The following is a 15,124-nucleotide window of genomic DNA, read 5'->3' on the forward strand; positions in this document are numbered from 1 at the left end:
GTAGTCATAGCAGGAAAGGAGCCTGGGTCCCTGAGTCATCGTGGGAAGAGACTCATGCAGTCAGTAATATCTGCTTTGTACTTTGCACAGGGAGAAATAAACTTGCATTGTGTCAGGCCACTTGGAATTTGGAGTTGTTTCTCTAAGCAGTTAGACTGTCCCACCTGATACATTCAGATGCTCACGCCACTGTCTTTGTGAACGTTCATTATCCGTCAACTCATCTTAAAGGCAGGTGACTCACAGTTCACTTAACATGAGGGAAAGTTCTGAACCGATGCAATGACAAAGGGCCTTTTGTTCCTGAGATGTTTTATTTGGTTGCTTTTGCGGCCACTGGATTAGTCAGTTATTGTGAAAGCCACTGTGTGAGGTTAAGTGCAACCCATTTTGGAGGGAAGGAGAAACGCGTGGGTTTTCAATTCAGGTGCAATGACACACATGTCATCTATTGCATATGCCCTGTGGCAAGGTATATATGTATAAATGGCATTATTAATTATGGCGATTGTGCTGAAGTTCGTGAATTTTAAAGCTTTTTAATTTGAAATTATTACAGACTCAGGAAATTGGGAAGAAATGTGCAAGGAGTTCCCATCTCCCCCCTTTACCTGGACTGCCTCCCCCAGTGTTGATATTGTATATAATTATAGAACTATATTAAAACCAGGATATTGACATTGGGCAATTGAGAGCTGATTCAGATTTCACCAGTTATACCTGCACTTGCGTGTGTGTGTGTGTAGTTGTGCACAAGTACATCATACATACAGTTTTGTGTAACTACCATTTGCAATCGAGAACGGTACTATCTATACTGTACTATAACTGTACTATATATAGTACAGAACTGTACTATCACCATTCAGTACAGGACTGTACTGCTTATCCATCATAGTGGTACCTGCACTCATCCTTCCTGCCAATCCCTCACCCTGGCAACCATTAATCTGTTCTCCATTTCTATGGTTTTGTCATTTTGAGACTGTTATATAAGTAGAATCAGACTATTTCTGCCATAAGCATATACTGTAAGCATATACTATATGGCATGATTTTTTTTTTTTGAGGTCCATTGCAGTTGTTGCGTATATCTGTAGTTCATCTTTTTTTTTTTTTAATTGCTGTGTAGTTTTCCATGGTATGGATATACCATGGTTTGTTTAAACACACACCCATGAAAGAAATGAGGGCTGTTCCCAAAGTTTGGCTGTTCTGAATAAAGCTGCTGTGAACATTCGTGTGTGAGTTTGTATAAACAGAGGTTTTAGTTTCTCTGGGATAAATGCCCCCAAATGCAATTGCTGGGTCTTATGATGAGTGCATTTTTAGTTTTAGAGGAAACCACCAAAATGTACTCTAGAGTGTCTGTCCCATTTTACATTCCCACCAACAAAGTGTGCGGGATCCGGTTTCCCCATGTTCTTGCTAGCATTTGATGTCATTACTATTTTATATTTTAGCCATTCGGATAGGTGTGTAGTGATATCTTCATTGTGGTTTTAATTTGCATTTTCCTAATAGTTAATGATTTGGTACAGTTTTTTGTGTGCTTGTATTTTTCTCTTTGGTGAAATATCTGTTCATGTCTTGGCCCATTATCTGAATGTATTTCTTTCATGTTGTATTTTGAGAGTTCTTTGTAAAGTCTAGCTGTAAGTGCTTGGTTGGCTATGTGGTCTGTAAACATATTCCTCCACTCTATAGTTTGTCTTTTCATCTTCTTGATAGGATTTTTCTTAAAACAAACACTTTTAACTTTAATCAGGTCCATTTGATCAAATTTTTCTAACAAATACTTTTCACACCATGTCTTGCTAAGAACTCTTCATCAAGCCCTATGTCCCATGGTTTTTTCTCCCTAAAATTTCTATGATTTTGGGAAAGCCTGAGTGGCTCAGTCGGTTAAGCTGCTGCCTTCAGCTCAGGTCATGATCCCGGGGTCCTGGGATCGAGTCCTGCATCGGGCTCCCTATCCAGTGGGGGGCCTGCTTCTCTCTCTGCCTCTGCCTGCTTGTGCTCTCTCTCTGACAAATAAATAAATAAAATCTTAAAAAAAATCTTTAAAAAATTCTACAATTTTTTGTTTTACATTGAAGTTCATGATCCATTCTGAATACATTTTTGTATAAGGTATGAAGTTTAGGTCAAGGTTCATTTTTTTTGCTTATGGATGTGCAAGTATATGAATCCTTTTTCAGAAAAAATGAGGACAGTTCAATCATACCATTCATGACATTCTTGTTTCCATAAAATTCCTTGAATGAGAGACAGAGGATGGCGGTGGGAGGGGAAGGTATGGCTCTTGGATCCATTTATGCACCCCATACATCAACAAAATTTTGCATCAGGCATAAGGGAGGGTCTCAAACCAGCAACCACAGGTCAAATCTGACGTGCACTTGTATTTGTCCTACACTGTGTCTTTAAAAACATTTGGGCCAACTTCAAACATTTGAAGATTTCATGTGCAAATGTAGATTTTATGAAATCCCTTTAAAAATCAGAAGCTTCAGTAATGGTAGAGCAACGTTCCTCCTTGACAGCTGCGTTCTTGAGTTGACATGTTTCTTTGGATGGGATGGGGTCCTCCAGTTCACTATAGTCCGCACCAATCCATTGACTCCCTAACACTGTGGGTCCTCATCAGTGTCACCCGTCCTCATGATTATTTTCATTTCTTTATTGTTGCAGTTGTCTGGTGCTTGTTCCCATATGGAGCTCTCTTTATATTCACTTTAGATCTTTGTATTGGTGACCTGCTTACATATCTGTTCTTGGCCTGTGGTTCTTCTTTCCTTTCCTTCCATTTTTCCTACCTCTTTCTTTTGCTTTATGTTTCCCAGGTTATTGATATAAGCCCACTTTCAACTTTGATTGTACTAACATGTTACCCAAGAGTGACCCGTCAGGGTATTCCTAAGTCATTTGGGATCTTGGCTCCATAGGACCTCCAGCCAAGATCTTGGCACACAGCACACTACTTGTCAGTTTCCAATGTAGAGATGGTGATAGAGTGTGGGGAATACTCACTAGGTCTTTGTTTATAAACCACCTGTTGTACCTTAGTTATTAAGTGCCCACTCTCCTGAGTTGGGCCACTGGGCCCAGTTATAAAAGCATGAGAGTGGCATCTGAAGTTCTGAATTATTCTAAGTCACACTTGGAGTTATTAAAAAAAAAAAAAAAGAAAGAAAAGGCTTTCAACTAATAGATGACTCATGGCATCCTGGAGAGGGAAGGCCAAGAAAGCAGTGCCAGAGGATGGGAAGTTTGAAAAGCTTCTGGGAAAACGTAGGTCAGGGAACGCCAGACCTGGACTCCAAGGCCTTCTCTCAAATCCCACAAATCCTATTTGATTTCAAAAGAAACAATGATAACTGGCTTGAGCACAAGATGGCAGTCTTACGTCTGCTTCACTCCGCAAGGCTGTCTGGAAAAGTTGATGGGAAACAGAGCAGAAACAAAACTCTTGTGTCGCTGAGAAATATTGAAAATAAATAGTAGTCAAGAAGGATGATGAGGGATGGAAAAAAGATGAAAAATAAATGCAAGGCTTTTTTGTGCTGTGTTTTGCTTTGTTTTAAAAATTGGCTCTCATCACAGTCTTGAGTCTGCTAGATATGTGTGGGCTTATGTCCCACGTGTGTGTTTTGGCTCTGTTCTAGAGCAAAGACCCTAGGACAATACAAGGGATGTAGAAGGAAGTGGAGACCGTATGTGCTGGGGAGGAGGCAGGAAAAAGCTTTGATTCTCAGATGGAAGGGGTCTTGGGTTAGGCTAAGATGTCTCTTTTCGGTGTTCTTATCAAAATAAGAGAATGGGGCATTTCCTTCTTTATACAAAGACCTATGCTAAATGTTAGCAAGTGTTCAGATAGGATTTCCCTTAGCAGATGTTTAAGAGAACATTTAAAAACCATTTCGCTCTCTTTCCCTCCCTGTCTCTCTCTCTCTCTCTCTCTTTCTCCTGGCCACTAAAATCCACAATGAAAGAGAAAATGAACACCCTCCTTTCTGCCCCAAAAAAATCATATTCCAGGAGGAAAAGACGGGTGAAGAGGAAAGTCTAACTTGACAAGAAGCTCTCTAACATTGTCTGATGAGACACCCAGCTTCACCCTGGCATACAGAGGTGAGCCTGTCCTCACAGCCAGTGCCATAACCGTGTCAAAATCCCAGATCACAGGAAGCTGGGCGTCCGCCGGTTCTGGGATGAGGGGAGGTCATTCTGTGCCTTGACACTTCTCCTATTGACCAGCTGCAGGACAGACCTTTCAACTGGCCCGAGAGGTGGCTTCTCAGCTGATTGTTGTTTATTCCATCCTGGAGAGTGAGAGCTACCTTGACACTTGGGATTCTTGTGGAAGATCCTGGTCAATTCCCCCATCGCACAATTTTCTTCACTTACAAAATGAGATTAATAAAAGCAGTGCTGCTTCTGGAGACGATATCCTTCACACGAAGGAAGTTGCAGACTTAAAGTTTCACACAGTCAAAGACAATATCTGGTTTCTCATCCAAGAGCTTTGCGAAGGAGAGGACGTGTGATAACATTATCTCCGTTTGTTAAGTGTGGAGCTGCAGGCACAGAGAAGCAAGTTGAGAAACTAAAACCCCATAAGCAATCTTGTGAACTCTCTGTGAATATTATTTATTCTGTTATTTAGAGAGTGAAGAGTTCACAGGACCCTGAGAAATAGAACCAAAGAGAGTGGCTGATAATGTTTTTGAGGTTATAAGACTGCTGGGGATGGCTCTCAGGGTGTCTGCTCTCAATCTTAAAGTACTGAGTGGCAAATATTTTCAAGTTCAAGTTAAAAACAATTGATTTGGGGGAGGTTGTGTTTTGAGTACCTGATAATAATTTTTGAAGACCATTAGAAACATCCTGGAGAACAGAAAATTCAGAAATAGCATTATCTACCCTAGGAAGTTGAATTATCCTTTGGAGATAGATTCTTCCCTCCTTCTTGGCTCACTTGTGAGGGTAAGAGGAAATGGGAGGGCAGAAGGGTTTCTCCCATCTCCGGAACCTTCTATCTTCATCCGTAAGAAATTGTATCATGTGCGCAGAAGGTGTCTTCCAGCGATAGAGAAGGTTTTATTAAAACTTTTCAAGCCAAACTATGGAAAGAACCTAGATGTCCATCAACAGATGAATGGATCAAGAAGATGTGGTATATATACACAATGGAATACTATGCAGCCATCAAAAGAAATGAAATCTTGCCATTTGCGACAACATGGATGGAACTAGAGTGTATCATGCTTAGCGAAATAAGTCAAGCGGAGAAAGACAACTATCATATGATCTCCCTGATATGAGGAAGTGGTGATGCAACATGGGGGCTTAAGTGGGTACGAGAAGAATAAATGAAAGAAGATGGGATTGGGAGGGAGACAAACCATAAGTGACTCTTAATCTCACAAAACAAACTGAGGGTTGCTGGAGGGAGGGGGTTTGGGAGAAGGGGGTGGTATTATGGACATTGGGGAGGGTATGTGTTTTGGTGAGTGCTGTGAAGTGTGTAAACCTGGTGATTCACAGACCTGTACCCCTGGGGATAAAAATATATGTTTATAAAAAATTATATTAAAAAAAAAAACTTTTCAAGGGCGATAGGGGAAAGGCAAAAGCTGCAGTTTCTGTGTTTGCAAAGGGCCTTGCAGCACCTCTAAGTCTTCTGGACAGAAAAGAGGCATTTCTATAATAAGGCATGAGGTCAGTCAACCGACCACTTCTAACCAGGAGGGTCTTTAAGATCGAGAAACCACATAGGAGAAAAACAACAGAATCTCAGGAAGAGGTAGGTTTTGTTCTACCGAATAATTTATTTTCTGTTTTCTCTTTGCTGGGATGACTTCAGAGGTGCAGTTAGGATAGAGAGTTTGTCTCTGTAAGGCTTTCTGTTCATCAGACTTGAGATAGAACAGTTCTAAGGTCATGTAGAGCCAAGGGCCAGGGTCGCCCAGCAGAGAGAAGGAGGAAGCACAGAAGGAGATGTACACACATGAAAATACTTGGAAACGCTTCAGGGCCTGTCAGCTGCAGGTCTTGGCAGGAATCACCAAATACCCATTAGACAGGCTGCTGCATTGCTGGGGATGGACTGGCCACAGGGCTGATTCTGATCAGAGCAGAAGGAAGCAGTGAGAAAGCAGTGAGAAAGCAGTCTCCATGTCCTCTTAGAGTCGAGTTTGGGGCTGAGAGGCGAGTATACATGGTGCTAATTTTCTTAGGAGAGGAGAGGAAAGTTGTAGGCATGGCCACCACTCAGACACTGTCTTCCCCATGTATTTACACGCCAGGCTCTCTCTGGCCTCCTTGCATTTACTCATGCCATCCTCCTGGTCTTCTAGCCTGAATAATTCCAGTTTAAGACTCGTCTCAAAGGTCACTGGCTCCCTAAAACCTCATTTCCATCTTACTTTGTCTCCTTTAGGTCCCAGTACATGCCCCCTGTTTTACACCACATAAATGGAAATGATCCACTTTTGCATGTGTCTTCCCACGGGACTTCAAGCTCTTAAAAGACAGGGAATATGAATTCTTCTTCTTCATATATCCAGTGGTTAGCAATGTCTGTCAGTTGACTTGAAGAGAATTGGAGGTCTGATGGCTACCATCTGCAAACACCTCTCTGGAAGTCAGGGTATGAGAACTTAGGTTAGGTGTGCCTGGGTAACTCAGTTGGTTAAGTGTCTGCCTTTGGCTCAGGATATGATCCCGGGTCCTGGGGTTGAGCCCTGTTTCAGGCTCCCTGCTCAGCAGAGAGTCTGCTTCTCCCTCTCCTTCTGTTCCTCCTTCCTGCTCAAGCTCACTCTCTCTCAAATTAAAAAACAAAACAAAACAAAACAAAAACAAACAAATTAAAAAAAAAAAGAGATAGAGAGAGAGAGAACTTACATTGGTAGCTCTCCACTGCCTTGTAGATGCTGCTGATCCTAAGGCAGACTCAGTGCCTTTGAAGGTTCTAAGGCTATATAAAGTATTGCCTTCATAAGCAATAACTGTGTATCATTTTTAAGAAAGATTTTATTTTTTTTATTTAACAGAGAGAGAGATAGCAGGAGAAGGGGCAAAGGGAGACAGAAAATCAGACTCTTCACTGAGCGGGGAGCCTGATTCAGGGATCTTGATCCCAGGACTATGAATCATGACCTGAGCCAAAGGCAGATGCTTAACTGACTGAGCCACCCAGGAGTCCCTGTATCATTGTTTGTATCATTACAGAAGTTACCCTTTTGCTGCAGAGCAGTTACTTTCCTGGTAGAGAGTTAATTAATTAATTATGGAATACAGGTAAGGATCTGTGGGCAGTGCAAATGAGGTACCTTATACCTCATTTCTCTTTTATAAGTCCTAGAATATCAGTGTTGAAGGGTACTATTGAGGGTATCCTGTTCCTCACAGTCCGGGTTATGTATTGCTGTGTAGCAAAAATAACCTAAAATTTAGTGGTTTAGAAACAATAGCCATCATAACTACCTCATGATTCTGTGGGTCAAGAATTCAGGCAGAGTTGGCTAATTCTTCTGTTCCAGATAGCACCGACATAATGCTATCCAGCCCATGGCTGGATTGGCCTGGAGAATCCAAGGAGCTTCCTCCTGCGAGTGCTGTGTAGGTAGGGATGTCAGGTAGGCAGGGCGGAGCTGGGACTGTTGACTGGGATGCTTTCCAGTGTGGAACTATCGGGGTAGTTGGTTTCTTGTGTGGTGGTTCAGGGGCTCAAGAATGAGTCTTATCAGGTCGCCTGGGTGGCTCAGTGGGTTAAGCCGCTGCCTTCGGCTCTGGTCATGATCTCAGGGTCCTGGGATCGAGCCCCACATCAGACTCTCCGCTCAGCAGGGAACCTGCTTCTCTTCCTCTCTCTCTGTCTGCCTCTCTGCCTACGTGTGACCTCTGTCTGTCACATAAATAACTAAAAATCTTATTTAATAAAAAAAAAAGAATGAGTCTTATAGGCATGTGGCAAAATTTGCCCCTTTTTTAATGACCTAGACCCAGAAGTCACATAGTGACTTTGCCACTTTATTTGGTTGAGGCAGTTGTAAGTCTGCTTAGATTCAAGGGGAGGAGTCACAGAATACACTTTCCAATAGGAGTGATGTCAGAGAATCTGCTGCCATGTTTTCAAACTGCCATTATTTTACAGATAGGCAAATTTGAGGCTTAGGGCAGGTAAGTCATTTCTCCAAAAGTACCATACAAGCTATTAAGTGGCATAGTTGTGACTGAAACTCAAGGCTAATGATTTCTATAACAAAGGTGAGAATATTGCAGGGTGATCCCTATTTATAGAGACTTTGTTATGTCTGCTCATTCTGTTCTATTCTGTTCTATTCTATTCCCCATCCTTCTTTCCCTCCTTCCATCCTTCCTTCCTTCCTTCTTTCTTCTTTCTTTCTTTTTTGGTAAGAGAAAAAACACTTTGGTTAAAGGTACTGGAAAGAACAAGCATGAACATGTTATGTTCCCTATAGAATTTTTTTTCAGAATAATGATCAAAAGTTAGGGCTATCCTTAGAGATGAAAATTAGGTCAATAGAACTTGCTGCTCAGACTTTTATGCATATATTTATTAGTAAACTCTTGCATAAAATGCTGACTTCAGAGTTGGCTGGTGTGACCAATGTGGCAGACAGACCCTGTGTTTTTCCCCCAGTGACAGAAAGGGAAGATGTCAGGGTGTTATGCAGAGTTCAAAGTACCTCTTAAATTCTGTTTCAACCTGAGGATTATGTAGTCAGGAAAATTCTAGACTATCTCTTATGAGGTCTAGTTAGGAAAATATCTTTCCATGTCCATTCTTCTTTTCTTTGCTTGAGTAATGGATTCCCCCACTTCAAATTTCTGAGAACATTTGGTCACACCCAGTTAAATAAATCTATTTCCCAATCTTCTTCACAGTAAGGACATAGCCACTAAGTTCTTGCCAGATAAATGTAAAGGGAAGTAGAATATACAACTTCCGCAACATTTCCTCCGAAGGAAATTGTTCGTCCTCCATTTCCTGTCCTCTTTCTTTCCTGCAGGCTGGTGAATCGGCTTGACCATGTAGGTGAGGTCAAATCCTGGGAAAATGACAGAGAAACAAGAGAGGAGGAGTCTGGATCTGTGGATAACCCCGCAGAACAGAGACATGTATCCTTCCTGGAATGCACACTGGCTCTGAGCTGTGACATGAGAAAGGAATAAATTTCCTACCTGTTTGAGCTACTGCATCTCAAGGAGGTTGGTTTATGGAAGGGAGGTTGCTTTATGGAAGCAGCTTAATTTCTACCCTAACTATAACATTAATGGAAGGGCTCAGGGATGTAGGCTTCCAACCCAGGTGTTGTCCATCTCTTTCATTTGACATCACAACTTTGGAAGAGAAGACACGGCCACAGGAAAGAGCAGCTTTCCTTACTAAAACAGAACATGATTTGCACAACAGAAAGAACATCTTTCATTGGAAAGGGGTGTTAGGCAACTCTGGTTCAGCTTGATTCTGCCCCCTTGATCCTTTTTTTGTTGGGATGCTTCCACTTCAGTCACTGATGATGCCATTGTCATCACTCCAAAGAAATGTTGCTTGGATATTGTAGGGGTCCCTAGGACCTGGTGGGCGGGCAGGAAGAACACTCATGACAGGGCTATGAAAACCTGCAAGACTGACTTGGCTGTGGCACTGAAGGCCGTATTGGCTAAATGTGGGATGCTGAGAAGTCTACAATGTATCCTAGACTTCAGGAAATAAATGTGTGGTTTTCTTGGGGGTTTTTTGGTTTTGTTTTTTGAGGAAAAATAGATAAAATCCCTTGACTAGCTGACTGTAAAAGAGAATATTGATTGGAGAGAGAAGGGAAGTTCTAAAATATAAAATTCTGACCACACAGGCATGAATGATCCTCAAGAGGAAGAAAGGAGACTCTGTAACTAGGCTGTGGATTTTGGTGTGGAACAAGATGGAAGGTGAGGTATATGGCCAAGTGTTGAATAAAATAGAGCACCACAATTCTGTGAGAACTGTGGCAGAGGTACTGAAGTCCAGAATTCATTTAAGCTGTAAAAAAATGAGTACAGAAAGCAACACACAAAAAAGGACTATCTGAACCAAGCTTAGAATAAGGGCAAGAATGAAGAGAGGAGGGGCAGATGGAGAGATATTAGCAGAGCCTAGAGACAATGCAGTGTTATTTACCTCTTAATCTCTGCTTTCTCTGGTGAGAAAAAGGATCTTTATATTGGAAATGGCCCAGGTCATGTAGTTAACAAGAAGTTGGAATCTTAGATAATGAGACTATATAAGAGATATCATGGCATATTTAAATGGTTGCAAAGATTTAAGATTCATTACGGGGCTTGCGGATATGACCAAAGAACAACTGTCGATACTAATGGCATATGGGAGAAGAGAAGAGAAAATGTCTCGATTTTCCGAAAACGAACAAAGATGGATTCCAAAATGCACCTAAATTACTGTTCATTCTGTTTCTCAGACTGCCTACCACTTCCTACTCTATTCTTATTTCTGAGAATTCTTGCCCAGTTCTTTCCCACCAGGGGAAAGGGGATGAGTGCACAATTAGCCCCGTGGATTGTGGCTAGGTTTTGTGAGCCTAAGCTGGGCAAGAGGAATTCCTATCCAAGACCAGTGCACCTATTCTTGAAAGGGCAGTCAAGAAAATTCACTTGGAGAAACTGATTTAAATATTGGACAAGCAGGGTATAAGGATCAAAAGGGACCAAGGAAGGAATAGGGTTATAGGTCAGAAAGCCAGAATGTGAGTGCTAGGTTGACATTAGGCCACATGAAGGTGGATGCGGAGTTCGCATGAGAAAGGAGTGCCAGCGTGATTGCAAAAAAACCAAACCAAACCAGCTTCTCCACCCACAAAAGCCTCCAGACAAAACCCACAAAAACCCATATCCATATTGGAATGAGTGATACCAGCTTGGTCTTTATGTAATTGGGTATGTGATTCACAGGTGGCTCAGACCAAAGGTCAAGGAAGACCTCATTATGGAATTCATTTTGATGGATTCTTAGCTGGTTAAACAGCCACACTCAATGTAAAGATGAATTAATTAGTTAAGGAATGAATGTCAGTCTAGATTATGTCTCTAGTTGAGTGTCTTAGGCTGTCACATTAAATGTTTTTTTATCAGCGACTTAAAGGAATGCACACATGTTAGACCTGCAGATGAAAAAATTTAGGAGGAATAGCTGATGGCAGATTCAAGGTTTTAAAAGTAGAAGACTCAGTGAGACCCAAGGATCTAGGTCATTGAGTCAAAGATAACAACAATAGGACTTTTAGGAAGGATAATTGTTGAGTTGATAACTTTTAAAAACAAAAGAAAATACATTCTCCACGTTAAAAAGAGGGGGGAAAAAGAGATGAAATTAATTTTAGTGATATATTTATTTATTTAAATTTTTATTTCTTATTATTATGCTCAATTAGCCTATATATAGTACATCATCAGTTTTTGATAGTGATATATTTGACCAATGAATCCAATATATTATCACTTCCAACACAAAATAAATGTAAAATCATTAATGAGATATTTTGCATTTTTCCTTTTAAGGCTATACACTAAGTGTGTATTTTACTTGTAGCATATTTTATTTTATTTTTTAGCACATTCCATTTTAGACTGGCGATAGTTCAAGTACTTGAGAACCATACAGTTGGCTGCCATATTGGACAGCATGGGTCTGAAAGGATATTGGTCAAAAAACTAACAATGAATAGCTACTTCAGTTGTAAAAACATTTAGTTAATAAACCATAGAGGTCTGATATGCTTGTGGCTTGTCAACTCTAAGGGTGACGTGGCCGTAAACACTGATCTTTGCACAGGCTGTAATTGTCAATTGAGTTGGAACTGGGAACAATTGCCTATCTCCATAAATCTAGGCTGAGTGGCACGGAAAAGACATAACTTCTTATTGAGGAATAAGTGAACTAAATCCCTTGTATGACTATTAATGTAAGACTCTTGACCTAGACTAGGAAAAAAATCTGGAGTTTACCATGAGACCTAGTAAGATCAATAATTAATATTATATTTCAGGGTCACCCAGGTATATGTGACTTCAGTTTCCTGAGGCTCTGTCAAAGTTTCTCTGTATGCTCATCCTTTTAGCTGTTTGTAAAAGTTCCGGAAGTCTGTGTTGATTTAGTGTGTGCTCAATGTGCAACTAAGAGTTAAAAGTGGAAGGTTCGAACTCAAGGAGGACAGGGAATGGGATGGGGCTTCAGAGGGACGGGTAGCATGTGGTTCTCAGACTATGTGGGCAGACACAGGGAGAAGGGAGACCCTACCTCAGACCTGGAGGGTGTGGGATAGGAAGCAGATGGAAACTTCCTGAACAACAAAAGAGGCGATTGAGTGAGCGGGAGCAAGTGTGGGGCTCATAATAAAGAGCAGCCTCTGGTTCCACTGTGGCCTGTGTTGAGGGCTCTCAGTCCCCAGATACTCTCCCATTTGTGGATGGCACAGTACCTGAAACTCCTTTGGATTATGTCTTCTCTGCAGTGTCTTCTACTAACATACATATATGCTTGAGTGAGCGACACACGCAGTGGTGAACATTATTTATAGATCATAACCATGCTTTTAAATTCAGTTGTTCTCCATGAAAGAGAGGGACTCTAGAAACAGAATAACTCTAGATCCGAGAGGAATTGTGGGTAAGGAGGTTATTAGTGCCCAAGAAACATCTTACAAGTTTTCTGGTCTGTCTTCTTCCTCTTAGAAACCTCTCTGATCCCTCCAGGTTATGGGTGTGTGTGCTGTACGTGTTTCTCTGACTTCCTCTCTCCGTATGCACCCCACACACCACAAACACATTCACAAACAGCAGCTTTCTTGGGAGGCTCAGACTCAGTATGGCCAGGCAACTTGCATCATTCTCTTCACATACTATGGACACGTCTCTAGATTAATGTATATAGTGTAACTCATTCTAATTAAGTGTAGGATAGTATAAAGAATGGAAGTGTAATTTCTTGAGTTGATCTCCTGTTAATGCAGGTTCAGTCTATTTTTTCAAGCATTCTTTCAAATGATGGCATCCCCAATATTTTCCCAGAATGTAGAAGGTATTATATAGTAGGTCCCTCTACTATTAGAACATTATAAATTCTGATCTTGTTTTGAAAAAATCTCTGAGCTTTATAATAGCCTCCTACAATTGGAGGTTCTAATAGCACACCAGTGGGAACAAGTTAGTGATTGGAGGATCTAGGGCAATGCCTGTTTCTATTTTTATATTTAATTATTTTATATTTTATATTTTATTTATATAAACATTCATATTTATATAGCTATTTTTATAGAAATTAACTCAAAAATTATTCATAAATTATATATAAATATAAAAATTTATAAATTTATATATTTATATTTACATTTATGACAATATATAAATTTATAAAATGTTATTTATATAAATATTTTATATTTCTATTTTATATTTAATTATATTAAAAATATTTCCGTTTTAAAAGCTCTTTTAAAAATAGCTTTATTCAGTGGCACCTGGGTGCTCAGAGGGTGAACCGTCCTGCTCCTGATTTCAGCTCAGGTCATGATCTCAGGGCCCTGGGATCAAGCTCGGCTTCAAACTCCATGCTGCCTGTAGAGCCTGCTTAAGATTCTTCCTCCATCCCCTCTCCTGCTCACACCTGGACACAGATAAACACACAGACACACACAAACACACAATCAATCTCTCTCTCTCTCTCTTTCTCTCTCTCACAACATAAAATAAAGTAGCTTGGTTGAATGACATGTAATAAATTGGACATATTTAGACACACAACTTGGTAATATGGAAATCACCAGCATAATCAAGAAAATGAATACATTCATCATCCTCAAATCTTCCTGGGCGCCTGTGTCACTGGTCCCCATGGCTCCTCCTGCTCTCTCCGCCCCTCCCACCAGCAATTACTGATTGGCTTGCTGTCACCATAGTCTACATTTCCTATAGTTCTACCACAACAGGATCGTACAGTAGGTACTCCTTTTTGTGTGGCTTCTTTGACACAGCACAATTAGCATGAGATGCTTCCACGTGGCTGCACGTATCAGTGGTTTATCCTTCTTCATTGATGAGTGGCCTCTCATGGCATGGGTACACCACGATTTGTTCACCCTTCCCCTTGGAGATACATATTTAGGGTGTTTCCAGTTTGGGGATCTCTACAAATAAAGCTTCAATGAACACTCACGTAATAGTCTTCGTACGGACAGAGGCTTTTATTTCTCTCACAAATACAGAGAAGCGGAACGGCTGGATCTCATGGTAGGACTAAGCCTCACTTTTTAAGAAATGGTTCTTTGTTTCCAAAGTGGTTGTCCGTCTCAAAAACATTCATCATCTCCTACAGAGTCATGGTCTGAGGATCCCTGAAATAATGTGGTTCTTAAAATTGAGATAGATTTGTAATTCTATCAGTTGAGAAATAGTTACTGATTACCCGGTGTTTCCAGGCATTGTGCATGATAATGGTGAGCGACCAGCATGGGTGAGGGGCCGTCCCTCCCTGGTCCAGACTAGAACATACCTGGCTACTAGAAGAGGAGGAAGAAAGTCAGACTTCCAGAAGTGCTAAGGGCCAGGATAACACAGAGAAAACTGAGATTCTGAGGATGGGAAGGAGACTCTTCAGGGGCAATAATTCAGACAGACTTGCAAGGTTATAGGTTAAGAAAGTGAGAATGAAGAGGGCCTATTTGAGGAATCTGGACTTCAGCTTATTTCATTTATTCATGACACACACACACATTTAATTTATCTTATTTTTACTTTTTAAAGATTTTATTTATTTATTTGACAGTGGGAGGGAGCGAGAGAGGGAACACAAGCAGGGGAAACGGGAGACAGAACAGCAGGCTTCCCGCTGAGCAAGGAGTCCAGGACCGCGTTATCATGACTGGAACCGAAGGCAGACGCTTAACGACAGAGCCACCCAGGCGCTCCATATATATATTTATTTATTTTAATACCTGCTATGTCCTTCAAATATATCAGTGAACAAAATCAAGATCCCTGCCTTCATGCAGTTTACATTCCTCTGGGAGAAACTCAGTAAACTATAAACCTAGTAAGTAAG

This window comes from Mustela nivalis (genome assembly GCF_964662115.1).
Source record: "Mustela nivalis genome assembly, chromosome: 13".
NCBI classification, from domain to species: Eukaryota; Metazoa; Chordata; class Mammalia; order Carnivora; family Mustelidae; genus Mustela; species Mustela nivalis.